This window comes from Scyliorhinus torazame, chromosome 10, assembly GCF_047496885.1.
Source record: "Scyliorhinus torazame isolate Kashiwa2021f chromosome 10, sScyTor2.1, whole genome shotgun sequence".
Taxonomy (NCBI): domain Eukaryota; kingdom Metazoa; phylum Chordata; class Chondrichthyes; order Carcharhiniformes; family Scyliorhinidae; genus Scyliorhinus; species Scyliorhinus torazame.
The window spans coordinates 69,449,048-69,462,570 of record NC_092716.1 but is presented as its reverse complement, the minus strand read 5'-3'; the positions used below and the strand labels follow the sequence as shown (position 1 = coordinate 69,462,570).

The 13,523-nt window shown below is 49.8% G+C and overlaps 1 long non-coding RNA gene across 1 annotated transcript in view; it reads right to left on the bottom strand.

Annotated features, from left to right (window-relative positions):
• Window positions 1-13,523, bottom strand: part of LOC140384828 (uncharacterized) — a 38,669-nt gene that overhangs the window by 5,176 nt on the left and 19,970 nt on the right. The window lies entirely within an intron of this gene.

Here is a 13,523-nt window from a genome sequence, read left to right as displayed (position 1 = left end):
GCCTAAGTGGGGTTCTCATTCGGAGGTCAGTGCAAACTTGATGGGCTGAATGGTCTCCTTCTGCACTGTAGGGATTCTATGGAATCAGCTTCACAGAACCAGATTATCAAATCGTTATCACACTGTGGTGAACCACTGTAATAGGAGATGTAAGGTAGGACCTGCATTATAGGTTCGCCGGTAGCTCCTGCTGGCTGGCTCCGCCCACAGAGAACTGTATAAATATGCATGACCTCCAGTGCCCTGCCATTTCGCCAGCTGCAGCAGGAAGCCACGCACCTGACTGTAATAAAGCCACAGTTGTACCCAACTTTAGTGTTTGTGCAATTAATCGTGCATCAATTTATTACAGTCAGATTTTCCACAGAATGGATATCCGAATTAAGCCCGATCGCCTGCAGCTGGGTCCGCACTCGCCCAACGCCAGGAAAGACTTTACTCACTGGCGAGCATGTTTCGAGGCTTACATCAACGCGGTGGGCCCCGTGCCAATGGAGGCTCAGAAGATAAACGTCCTGTACTCCAGACTGAGCTCCAGCGTGTTCCCGTTGATTCAAGACGCCACAAATTACACAAAAGCAATGGAACTTCTCAAAGAACACTACGTGCAGAAGACGAACACGCTCTTCGCCAGGCATGTACTTGCCACCCGCTCGCAACTACCTGGTGAGTCCATCGAAGACTTCTGGCAGGCCCTAATCCCACTCGTCTGGGACTGTGACTGTCAGGCCGTCACGGCTGCCGAACACTCGAATCTCCTCATGCGCGATGTCTTCGTGACGGGGATTGCGTCGGACCGCCTCCGAGAACGATTGCTGGAAGGTGTAACGCTCGAACTGGCGGAGTCAAAAACCTTGGCGCTCTCCATGACGGTCGCATCCCGTAACGTCCAATCGTACCTCTCCTGCCGCGCTGCGCACCCCAGCACTCCTTCCTGCCCCTCCTGGACCCCGCCGCCGACCTCCTCAGCCAGGGCCCTACCTTCGCAAAACAGCTGTGCCGCACGCTGATCCGTGCACCCCGGGGGTCCCCGCTGCTACTTCTGTGGCCAGCAGAAGCACCCCCGCCAACACTGCCCGGCCCGCACTGCCGTTTGTAAAGCCTGCAGTAAAAAGGGCCACTTCATGGCTGTGTGCCAGGCCTGCGCAGTCGCTGCGATCACGCCCGCTATTGCCCCCTCCCCCACGCCAGACACACAATGGGACCTGCCATCTTCTCCTCCCAGGTCCATGTGCGACCAATGGGCGCCGCCATCTTGTCCCGACCCCGCAATGTGCGCACCATGGGCACCGCCATCGTGTCCCGACCCTGCAATGTGCGCACCATGGGTGCCACCATCTTGTCCCGACACCACAATGTGCACACCATGGGCGCCGCCATCTTGACCCCCACAGGGTCTCCGGACATCCCGACATCGGAACCACACACGCTCGCCACCCGCAGCATCCGATGGCGACCCGCAGCTCGCCTCGATGACGCTGGATCAATCTCGCCCGCACAACCTGGTCACCGCGTCGACGACGGTTAAAATCAACGGGCACGCGACCTCGTGCCTGCTGGACTCCAGGAGCACCGAAAGCTTCGTTCACCCAGATATGGTAAGGCGCTGCTCCCTCGCGGTCCACCCTGCCAATCAAAGGATCTCCCTAGCCTCCGGATCCCACTCCATCCCGATCCGAGGCTTTTGTACAGTCGCCCTCACGGTCCAGGACGTAGAATTTAGTAACTTCCGCTTCTATGTCCTTCCTAATCTCTGCGCTGCACTCCTGTTGGGCTTGGACTTCCAGTGCAACCTCCAGAGCCTCACCCTCAAATTCAGCAGGCCCTTACTCCCCCTTACCGTTTGCTGCCTCGCGACCCTCAAGGTCGATCCCCCCTCCCTTTTTGCCAATCTAACTGTGGATTGCAAGCCCGTTGCCACTAGGAGCAGACGGTACAGCACCCAGGACAAGACCTTCATCAGATCCGATGTCCAGCAGCTGCTTAAGGAGGGTATTATCGAGGCCACCAACAGCCCCTGGAGAGCCCAAGTGGTAGTATTTAAAACTGGGGAGAAACACAAGATGGTCATGGACTACAGCCAGACCATCAATCGGTACACGCAGCTCAACGCGTACTCCCTCCCACGCATATCTGATATGGTCAATCAGATTGCTCAGTACCGGGACTTCTCAACAATTGCCCTGAAATCCGTCGACCACCAGCTCCCCATCCGGAAGTCGGACCGGCCATACACTGCCTTCGAGGTGGACGGTACCCTCTACCACTTCCTTAGGGTCCCTTTCGGTGTCACAAATGGGGTCTCGGTCTTCCAAAGAGAGATGAGCCGAATGGTCGACCAGTACGGTTTGCGGGCCACCTTTCCGTACTTAGATAATGTCACCATCTGCGGCCATGACCAGCAGGACCACGATGCCAACCTCGATAAAGTCCTCCGCACTGCCGCTCTTCTCAACCTGACCTACAACAAAGAGAAGTGTGTGTTCAGCACAACCCGGTTAGCCATTCGCGGCTACATAGTCCAAAATGGACTTCTCGGGCCCGACCCCGAGCGCATGCGCCCCCTCATGGAACTTCCCCTCCCCCACTACCCCAAGGCCCTCAAATGCTGCCTCGGGTTCTTTTCCTACTACGCTCAGTGGGTCCCAAACTATGCGGACAAGGCCCGTCCACTCATTCAGTCCACCCAATTCCCCCTTGCGGCCGAGGCACAACATACTGCCTTTCCAAGTAGAAAGTGACGCTTCAGACGTCGCCCTTGCCACCACTCTAAACCAGGCAGGCAGACCCCTGGCATTCTTTTCCCGCACCCTTCATGCCTCTGAAATTCTACACTCATCCGTCAAGAAGGAAGCCCAAGCTATCGTTGAAGCTGTGCAGCATTGGAGGCATTACCTGGCCGGTAAGAGATTCACTCTCCTTACGGTCCAACGGCCGGTAGCCTTCATGTTCAATAACACACAGCGGGCCAAGATCAAAAATGATAAAATCTTGCGTGGAGAATCGAGCTCTCCACCTATAATTACGAGATCTTGTATCACCCCGGTAAACTCAACAAGCCCCCAGAGGCCCTCTCCCGAGGTACATGTGCCAGCGCACAAGTGGACCAACTCCGGGCCCTACACGACAGCCTTTGTCACCCGGGGGTCACTCGATTGTACCATCTGGTCAAAGCTCGCAATCTGCCCTACTCCGTCGAGGAAGTAAGGACAGTCACCAGGGACTGCCAGGTCTGTGCGGAGTGCAAGCCGCACTTCTAAGGGCCGGACCGTGCGCGCCTGGTGAAGGTTTCCCGCCCCTTTGAACGCCTCGGCGTGGATTTCAAAGGGCCCCTCCCCTCCACCGATTGTAACACGTACATTCTCAGTGTGGTCGATGAGTACTCCAGATTCCCCTTCGCCATCCCATGCTCCGATATGACGTCTGCCACCGTCATCAAGGCCCTGAGCACCATCTTCGCTCTGTTCGGTTTCCCCACCTACATCCACAGTGACAGGGGATCCTCATTCATGAACGATGAGTTGCTTCAGTTCCTGCTCAGCAGGGGTATAGCCTCCAGCAGGATGACCAGCTACAACCCCCGGGGAAACGGGTAAGTGGAACGGGAGAATGGGACGGTTTGGAGGGGTGTCGCTCCCGACTTGGCTCGCTGCTCCAGGACCGGTCCTTCTCTGTAGGCACGTCCGACTCCACAAGGCGGACCCCTTGGTGGACAGGGTTCATCTGCTCCACGCCAACCCTCAATATGCCTACGTTGAGTTCCCCGATGGCCGCCAAGGTACTGTCTCACTCAGGGACCTGGCACCGTCAGGTTCCACCCCAACACACACCCCCACCAATGCGCCCCCCCCCCACCTCCCACCACGCCGCCAATATTGACCCCACCAGGCCACCCCCCCTCCCCTTTTCCGCACAAGAGGACAAAGAGGCATTCGGCACCCTCCCGGAGTTCCCCGATGACTGGCCAGCATCAGCACTGCCACCACCGCCATCGGTGCCACCTCCACCACCGCCAGCACCGACTTCGCCGCCACCGTTACGCCAATCCCAACGAAGCACCAAAGCACCGGACCGTCTGAACATTTGGCGGACTCCGGACCGTCAACATGGACTTTTCTTTCCCTACCACTGTACATAATTGCACTAATTGTATATAGTTTCACCTCACCCCCGCCGGACTCATTTTTAACAGGGGGTGAATGTGGTGAACCACTGTAATAGGAGATTTCGGCGTGAGAACAGCTGGTGAGTCAGTTTCAGCGGGAGCAGTGCGGAAGTGGCTGCTGGGAGGTAAGTCTGTCCTTTAAAAGCAGTTGTCTTTGCAGGGGCAGGCCAGTCGATTTCGGCGGGAGAACAGCTGGTGAGTCAGTTTCAGCGGGAGCAGTGCGGAAGTGGCTGCTGGGAGGTAAGTCTGTCCTTTAAAAGCACTTGTCTTTGCAGGGGCAGGCCAGTCGATTTCGGCGGGAGTGGAGCTGGCTGGTTAGTCAATTTCAGCAGGAGCTGAGAATTTTTCTTTTTTTTAAATTAGTATTTTAGGCGGGAACAGGAAGTCGACCAGCGGACGTCTGGGAAGACCCCCACCAATAAATTCTGGTGAAGAGGAAACCCGAGACACTACACGTGTAGTGTCTCCCACCCGCCCTCCTCCTCTAACCTAATAATAAAACCCATTGGTCTGAGATAAGTACCATATTTTATTATATTATTATTATTTTTTATAAAAAATTGAATTTAGTTGTTAGCCAGATCTTGGTAGAAAGTTAGAGGAATGGCAGGGAAGGGAGTGCAATGTTCCTCCTGCCGGATGTTTGAGGTGAGGGATGCAGTTAGTGTCCCTGCTGATTTTACCTGCAGGAAGTGCTGCCATCTCCAGATCCTCCAAGACCGAGTTAGGGAACTGGAGCTGGAGTTGGAAGAACTTCGGATCATTTGGGAGGCAGAAGGGGTCATAGATAGCAGCTTCAGGGAATTAGTTACACCAAAGATTGGAGATAGGTGGGTAACTGTAAGAGGGACTGGGAAAAAGCAGTCAGTGCAGGGATCCCCTGCGGTCGTTCCCCTGAGAAACAAGTATACCGCTTTGGATACCTGTGGGGGGGACGACTTACCAGGGGTAAGCCATCGGGTACAGGCCTCTGGCACGGAGTCTGTCCCTGTTGCTCAGAAGGGTAGAGGGGAGAGGAACAGAGCATTAGTAATTGGGGACTCGATAGTCAGGGGCACAGATAGGAGATTTTGTGGGAGCGTGAGAGACTCACGTTTGGTATGTTGCCTCCCAGGTGCAAGGGTACGTGATGTCTCGGATCGTGTTTTCCGGGTCCTTAGGGGGGAGGGGGAGCAGCCCCAAGTCGTGGTCCACATTGGCACTAACGACATAGGTAGGAAAGGGGACAAGGATGTCAGGCAGGCTTTCAGGGAGCTAGGATGGAAGAGTTGTTATCTCTGGGTTGTTGCCCGTGCCACGTGATAGTGAGATGAGGAATAGGGAGAGAGAACATTTAAACACGTGGCTACAGGGATGGTGCAGGCGGGAGGGATTCAGATTTCTGGATAACTGGGGCTCTTTCTGGGGAAGGTGGTACCTCTACAGACAGGATGGTCTACATCTGAACCTGAGGGGCACAAATATCCTGGGGGGGGGAGATTTGTTAGTGCTCTTTGGGGGGGTTTAAACTAATGCAGCATGGGCATGGGAACCTGGATTGTAGTTTTAGGGTAAGGGAGAATGAGAGTAGAGAGGTCAGGAGCACAGATTTGACGTCGCAGGAGTGGGCCAGTGTTCAGGTAGATGGTTTGAAGTGTGTCTACTTCAATGCCAGGAGTATACGAAACAAGGTAGGGGAACTGGCAGCATGGGTTGGTACCTGGGACTTCGATGTTGTGGCCATTTCGGAGACATGGATAGAGCAGGGACAGGAATGGATGTTGCAGGTTCCGGGGTTTAGGTGTTTTATTAAGCTCAGAGAAGGAGGCAAAAGAGAGGGAGGTGTGGCACTGCTAGTCAAGAGCAGTATTACGATGGCGGAGAGGATGCTAGATGGGGACTCTTCTTCCGAGGTAGTATGGGCTGAAGTTAGAAACAGGAAAGGAGAGGTCACCCTGTTGGGAGTTTTTTATAGGCCTCCTAATAGTTCTAGGGATGTAGAGGAAAGGATGGCGAAGATGATTCTGGATAAGAGCGAAAGTAACAGGGTAGTTATTATGGGAGACTTTAACTTTCCAAATATTGACTGGAAAAGATATAGTTTGAGTACAATAGATGGGTCGTTTTTTGTACAGTGTGTGCAGGAGGGTTTCCTGAAACAATATGTTGACAGGCCAACAAGAGGCGAGGCCACGTTGGATTTGGTTTTGGGTAATGAACCAGGCCAGGTGTTGGATTAGGAGGTAGGAGAGCACTTTGGGGACAGTGACCACAATTCGGTGACGTTTACGTTAATGATGGAAAGGGATAAGTATACACCGCAGGGCAAGAGTTATAGCTGGGGGAAGGGCAATTATGATGCCATTAGACGTGACTTGGGGGGGATAAGGTGGAGAAGTAGGCTGCAAGTGTTGGGCACACTGGACAAGTGGGGCTTGTTCAAGGATCAGCTACTGCGTGTTCTTGGTAAGTATGTACCGGTCAGGCAGGGAGGAAGGCGTCGAGCGAGGGAACCGTGGTTTACCAAGGAAGTGGAATCTCTTGTTAAGAGGAAGAAGGAGGCCTATGTGAAGATGAGGTGTGAAGTTTCGGTTGGGGCGATGGAGAGTTACAAGGTAGCGAGGAAGGATCTAAAGAGAGAGCTAAGTCGAGCAAGGAGGGGACATGAGAAGTATTTGGCAGGAAGTATCAAGGAAAACCCAAAAGCTTTCTATAGGTATGTCAGGAATAAGCGAATGACTAGGGAAAGAGTAGGACCAGTCAAGGACAGGGATAGAAAATTGTGTGTGGAGTCTGAAGAGATAGGCGAGATACTAAATGAATATTTTTCGTCAGTATTCACTCAGGAAAAAGATAATGTTGTGGAGGAGAATGCTGAGCCCCAGGCTAATAGAATAGATGGCATTGAGGTACGTAGGGAAGAGGTGTTGGCAATTCTGGACAGGCTGAAAATAGATAAGTCCCCGGGACCTGATGGGATTTATCCTAGGATTCTCTGGGAGGCCAGGGAAGAGATTGCTGGACCTTTGGCTTTGATTTTTATGTCATCATTGGCTACAGGAATAGTGCCAGAGGACTGGAGGATAGCAAATGTGGTCCCTTTGTTCAAAAAGGGGAGCAGAGACAACCCCGGCAACTATAGACCGGTGAGCCTCACGTCTGTAGTGGGTAAAGTCTTGGAGGGGATTATAAGAGACAAGATTTATAATCATCTAGATAGGAATAATATGATAAGGGATAGTCAGCATGGCTTTGTGAAGGGTAGGTCATGCCTCACAAACATTATTGAGTTCTTTGAGAAGGTGACTGAACAGGTAGATGAGGGTAGAGCAGTTGATGTGGTGTATATGGATTTCAGCAAAGCGTTTGATAAGGTTCCCCACGGTAGGCTATTGCAGAAAATACGGAGGCTGGGGATTGAGGGTGATTTAGAGATGTGGATCAGAAATTGGCTAGCTGAAAGAAGACAGAGGGTGGTGGTTGATGGGAAATGTTCAGAATGGAGTAGAGTCATAAGTGGAGTACCACAAGGATCTGTTCTGAGGCCGTTGCTGTTTGTCATTTTTATCAATGACCTAGAGGAAGGCGCAGAAGGGTGGGTGAGTAAATTTGCAGACGATACTAAAGTCGGTGGTGTTGTCGATAGTGTGGAAGGATGTAGCAGGTTACAGAGGGATATAGATAAGCTGCAGAGCTGGGCTGAGAGGTGGCAAATGGAGTTTAATGTAGAGAAGTGTGAGGTGATTCACTTTGGAAGGAATAACAGGAATGCGGAATATTTGGCTAATGGTAAAGTTCTTGAAAGTGTGGATGAGCAGAGGGATCTAGGTGTCCATGTACATAGATCGCTGAAAGTTGCCACCCAGGTTGATAGGGTGGTGAAGAAGGCCTATGGAGTGTTGGCCTTTATTGGTAGAGGGATTGAGTTCCGGAGTCGGGAGGTCATGTTGCAGCTGTACAGAACTCTGGTACGGCCGCATTTGGAGTATTGCGTACAGTTCTGGTCACCGCATTACAGGAAGGATGTGGAGGCTTTGGAGCGGGTGCAGAGGAGATTTACCAGGATGTTGCCTGGTATGGAGGGGAAATCTTATGAGGAAAGGCTGATGGACTTGAGGTTGTTTTCGTTGGAGAGAAGAAGGTTAAGAGGAGACTTAATAGAGGCATACAAAATGATCAGGGGGTTGGATAGGGTGGACAGTGAGAGCCTTCTCCCGCGGATGGAAATGGCTGGCACGAGGGGACATAACTTTAAACTGAGGGGTAATAGTTATAGGACAGAGGTCAGAGGTAGGTTCTTTACGCAAAGAGTAGTGAGGCCGTGGAATGCCCTACCTGCTACAGTAGTGAACTCGCCAACATTGAGGGCATTTAAAAGTTTATTGGATAAACATATGGATGATAATGGCATAGTGTAGGTTAGATGGCTTTTGTTTCGGTGCAACATCGTGGGCCGAAGGGCCTGTACTGCACTGTATTGTTCTATGTTCTATGTAAGGTAGGACCTGCACTACAGGTTCGCCGGTAGCTCCTGCCAGCTGGCTCCGCCCACGGAGAACTGTATAAATATGCATGATCTCCAGTGCCCTGCCATTTCGCCAGCTGCAGCAGGAGGCCACACATCTGACTGTAATAAAGCCACAGTTGTACCCAACTTTAGTCTTTGTGCAATTGATCGTGCATCACACACTGATGTTTAGGAGAACTTCTCTGCACAAATTGTCTCCTGCTTTGTCTACGATACAACTATGATTACACTTCAAAGGTACTTCATTAGCTGAAAAGAACTTTAGAATGTCTGGTTGTCTTTTTTTTCTTTGCATTTCTTCACGGATGAAGATCTTTAGGAAGGTTGTATTTTTCTCCTCATTGGTTGCAGGCCCTTGGTGACCAGTCGGGGCTATCTGTGACTGTCAGATTCTCCCACCACGAGCACAGGTGAAGGTGTAGTTACTGCTGGGGCAATTGCATCTATCCTTCTCCTTCTTTTCTCTTTCATGCTGTTTCTTCACTCCGTAACAAAGATGTATGTAACACTCCTGAAGTGGCATCTCCAGGCATCACAATCTATGGCCTATGCTTCCCAATAACAATAGGTGGTGTAGCGCACAACGAGTGACTTCCTCAAAGATCCCTTGAACCAATTGTGTCGGGCCCCTCTGTTTGTCTACCAGTGGTCAGCTTCTGTACCACATGACCTTGGGAAGGTGACTGTCATCCGTCCGGGTAATGTGAATAAGGTCAGGGCCAGCACTCATTTCGCACCATTTGAGAGTCAGAAGAGATTTGAGAGGTTGCTGTCATGCTTGAGTTGTCCATTCTGATTTTCATGAAACTGCTTCACCATGACCAAGAAACTGAATGGACATTCCAGGATTTTCAAAGAAATTCCAAAGTCCACCTCTGCTCAAAGTGCAGAATGTCTTGGTGAGATCAACCAATTTTACCAAGATGCAGGCCTTTGTTTTGTTCCCAACACTTCCCTGGTATTTATCTGAATACAAATACCATTGGTGAGATCTTCCGGATGTTAACGCTGATGGGATCTTCCAGTCTCTCTGACGATGCACCCCTGCCACAGGTTTCCCGGCAGCATGGGGTGGATTCAGTGGGAAATCCCATTGCCAGCGATGGGACCAGAAGATCCTCTCGCTGGTCAATGGTGGGCTGCCTCCCACTACCGAGAAACACAGAGGTCGGAGAATCTCGCCACATGGCTGTGGCACCCCTGTTTTCTCAGCCGTCTGGCCAAGAGAAAAAGACAGCCTGCATCACGCATGCAGGACTCTTCAACATAAAATGAGGAACATCCAAAATTACTGGTGGGCCCCACTTGCAGAAAAAACTCAACTGTATGCTGATACAGGGCAGCACGCTAGCACAGTGGTTAGCACTGTTGCTTCACAGCGCCAGGGTCATAGGTTCGATTCCTGGTTTGGGTCACTGTCTGTGCGGAGTCTGCACGTTCTCTCCGTGTCTGTGTGGATTACCTCTGGGTGCTCCGGTTTCCTCCCACAAGTCCCGAAAGACGTGCTTGTTAGGTGAATTGGACATTCTGAATTCTCCCGCAGTGTACCCGAACAGGCGCCGGAATGTGGCAACGAGGGGATTTTCATAGTGACTTCATTGCAGTGTTAATGTAAGCCTACTTGTGACAATAATAATGATTGTTCTTATTATACTGACCACATAAGAAGCTTCTATGAAGCTCTATAATCTGTTTATGAGACAGCGTATCAAACGCGAAACCCTTGAGGAGCACCAATACACATCAACAAGCAATCAGTCCGGGATCGCTGGTCGGAGCACTTTGAAATATTCTTCAATGCCAATTCATGGTACTTCTTCCAACAACAGCTGGTCAAAGGAGAACTGGATGAAAACATAACTCTAAACCAAACTGTCGAACAACAAAGCCCCCGGAGCTGATGGAATTCTACCCGAAGCCTTGAAACATGTTGGCCCTGCCCTATATACCCAACTCCCTTCATGGCACTGTTGGGAACTGGGCAGGAGTCCCAGGATCGTGGTGATGCCGTTATCATCACCTTGTATAAATAGAATGGAGAAATGTCAGACTGCTGCAATTATCCTGGGATCACCCTCCTTTCTATAGCTGGGAAAATCCTGGCTAGAATACTTCTGAGCAGTCTTGAACCTGCCATCACAGAAGGGAACCTCCCAGAGAGCCAGTGAGGTTTCAAGGCAAATAGAGGTTGTCATTAAATGTGTTGTATAAATGCAACACTTTAAAAAATATTTTTCATTGGAAAAATCACCGACTCACCAATGCTGTCCAGGTATTGCCAGAACAACTTGGCTCCAGATGTCATTGAAGCCTTGAACAAGATAGGGATGCAAAAACTGAATGTCAATAATGAGATGATGCCAGCTATCCTTTACAGGAAAGCAATATTCAACTGAGTACAATACTAATGAATCCAAGCAACACTATAATCAGTTGGATGCTGCCTCACGGCGCCGAGGACCTGGGTCCGACCATGGCCCCAGGTCACTGTCCGTGTGGAGTTTGCACATTTTCCCCGTGTCTGCGTGGGTCTCACACCCACAACCCAATGATGTTCAGGGTAGGTGGATTGGCCACGTTAAATTGCCCCTTCATTGGAAAAAAAATGAATTGGGTACTCTAAATGAAAGAAAAACAATAATCAGTTGGCGCCTCTGCCAGTCGGAGTCCACTTATCAGCCTATCGGCATTCTCTTCTCGTGCAGTGTGGATTGTTTTTTTTCCCTTCTGCTGGTGTCCATGTGGGGTGTCCCTGATAAATGCAGGATGAAAGGTTTCTGCCTGTCTCTTTTTTCAGTCATACAAGACAACTGGTTAGATCTCAGCTGGAATATTATGTACACTTCTGGGTGCCACACTTCAGGTAAGGCGTGAACGCATTGGAGGGGGTGCAGAAGAGGTTCACAAGAATGGTTCCAGGTATGAGAAACTTCAATTCTGAAGATAGATTGGAGAATTTGGAACTATTCTCCTTGGGAGGGGAAGGCCAAGAAGAGATTTGATAGAGGTGTTCAAAATTATCAGGGATTGGACAGAATAGATAGGGAGAAAGTAGACCCGCTGGTAAAAGGATCAAAGGTCATGAGGCCACAAATTTAAAGTGATTTTCAAAAGAAGCGAACGCAATGTGAGAAAATACTTTCGCACACAGCAGCACTGCCCGGATGTATGGTGGAGGTAAGTTCAATTGAGGTATTCCTGAGGTCATTAGATGTTTATTGTGGATAGCACAATTGCTTCACAGCTCCAGAGTCCCAGGTTCGATACCCGGCTTGGGTCACTGTCTGTGCGGAGTCTGCATGTTCTCCCCATGTGTGCGTGGGTTTCCTCCGGGTGCTCCGATTTCCTCCCACAGTCCAAAGATGTGCAGGTTAGGTGGATTGGCCGTGATAAATTGCCCTTCGTGTTGGGTGGAGTTCCTGGGTTGTGGGGATAGGGTGGAGGTGTTGACCTTGGATAGGGTGCTCTTTCCAGGAGCCGGTGCAGACTCGATGGGCCGGGTGGCCTCCTTCTGCACTGTAAATTCTATGATTATCTATGAATAGAAACAATGTGCAGGGTTACCGGAAGAAGGCAGGGGTATGGCACTAAGGCACAATGCTCAGCTGGAGATCCGGTGTAGACACAATAGCCGAATGGCCTTCTCCTTGACAAGGAGAACTGGTAAACTATTCGATCCAAGGAGAATCGCAACCAAGTGTTCTCCTTTTCTTATCTGACACCTGCGAGAATATACTTCAGGCACAGTCACTACAGCAAATCTCCCCACCATCGAAATGCTTAAGGCAGGGGTGTGATGGAGCCCTCACCATTCATCTGGCTGGGTGCAGCAACAATTCAGCGCTCAAGAGCTTTGACACCATCCAGTATAAACATCATCATTGGGGCTGGTTTAGCAAAGGGGCTGGCCTAGCACAGGGCTAAAGAGCTGGCTTTTAAAGCAGACCAAGGCAGGCCAGCAGCATGGTTCAATTCCCGTACCAGCCTCCCGGAATGTGGTGACTAGGGGCTCTTCACAGTAACTTTATTTAAAGCCTACTTGTGACAGTAAGCGATTTTCATTTCATTTTTTTTTCATTGTCCCTTCCACTGACTTCAGTAATACGCCCTCTTCCATCATCAACACTGATTTGTTGTAAATGATCCATTTCCATTTATTTATGGAAGCTATCGCTGTCCCCTGTCACTGCTCCATTTGAAGTTTCCTATCTCAGTAAGGTCTGAAAACAACTGCACCATCAGGGCAAACTATTTTACTTTTATATTTAAATATTTCTACTAGAATTATGATAGTATGCTTAAAGTGGTTTTGGAGACTTGAAGTCACAATGAAAGACAATATCAAAAATATAGCCTGATTATTGATGCATTGCATATGGGCACTTGTGAAAGTCTAAAATATATCAAGTTGTAGAGTATTATTAAAACCGGAGGAAGGGCAACTTTCTACTTTTAGTTGTAGATGTACCCGGTATCTTTTCTGACAAGCAGAACTTCCTCACAGCAACATGTATGATTAAGATATTGTGACAGAAAATGAAACATGATGAATTCATGACTATTTGAGAGTTTTTCAAAGAAGCAGGAAAATTCCTAGATATTTTTTCTCGAGCCGCACAATTCTCTTAATAAATCGATCTCTTGTAATTCCTCATAATCACCTGTTTAGATTTAGAGATTAGTTGCTGTGTGGTATCATTTATTTATTTATCATCTGTCAGCTCTCTGATTGTGATTTGGTACTTTAGCCCAAGCAGTAATTACTTTGTAATAAACCACCCATATGGTGTTAATGCTGAGCCAGTGCAAATCCCCTTGTTTATCTGTGTATATTCTAATAAATGGACTATG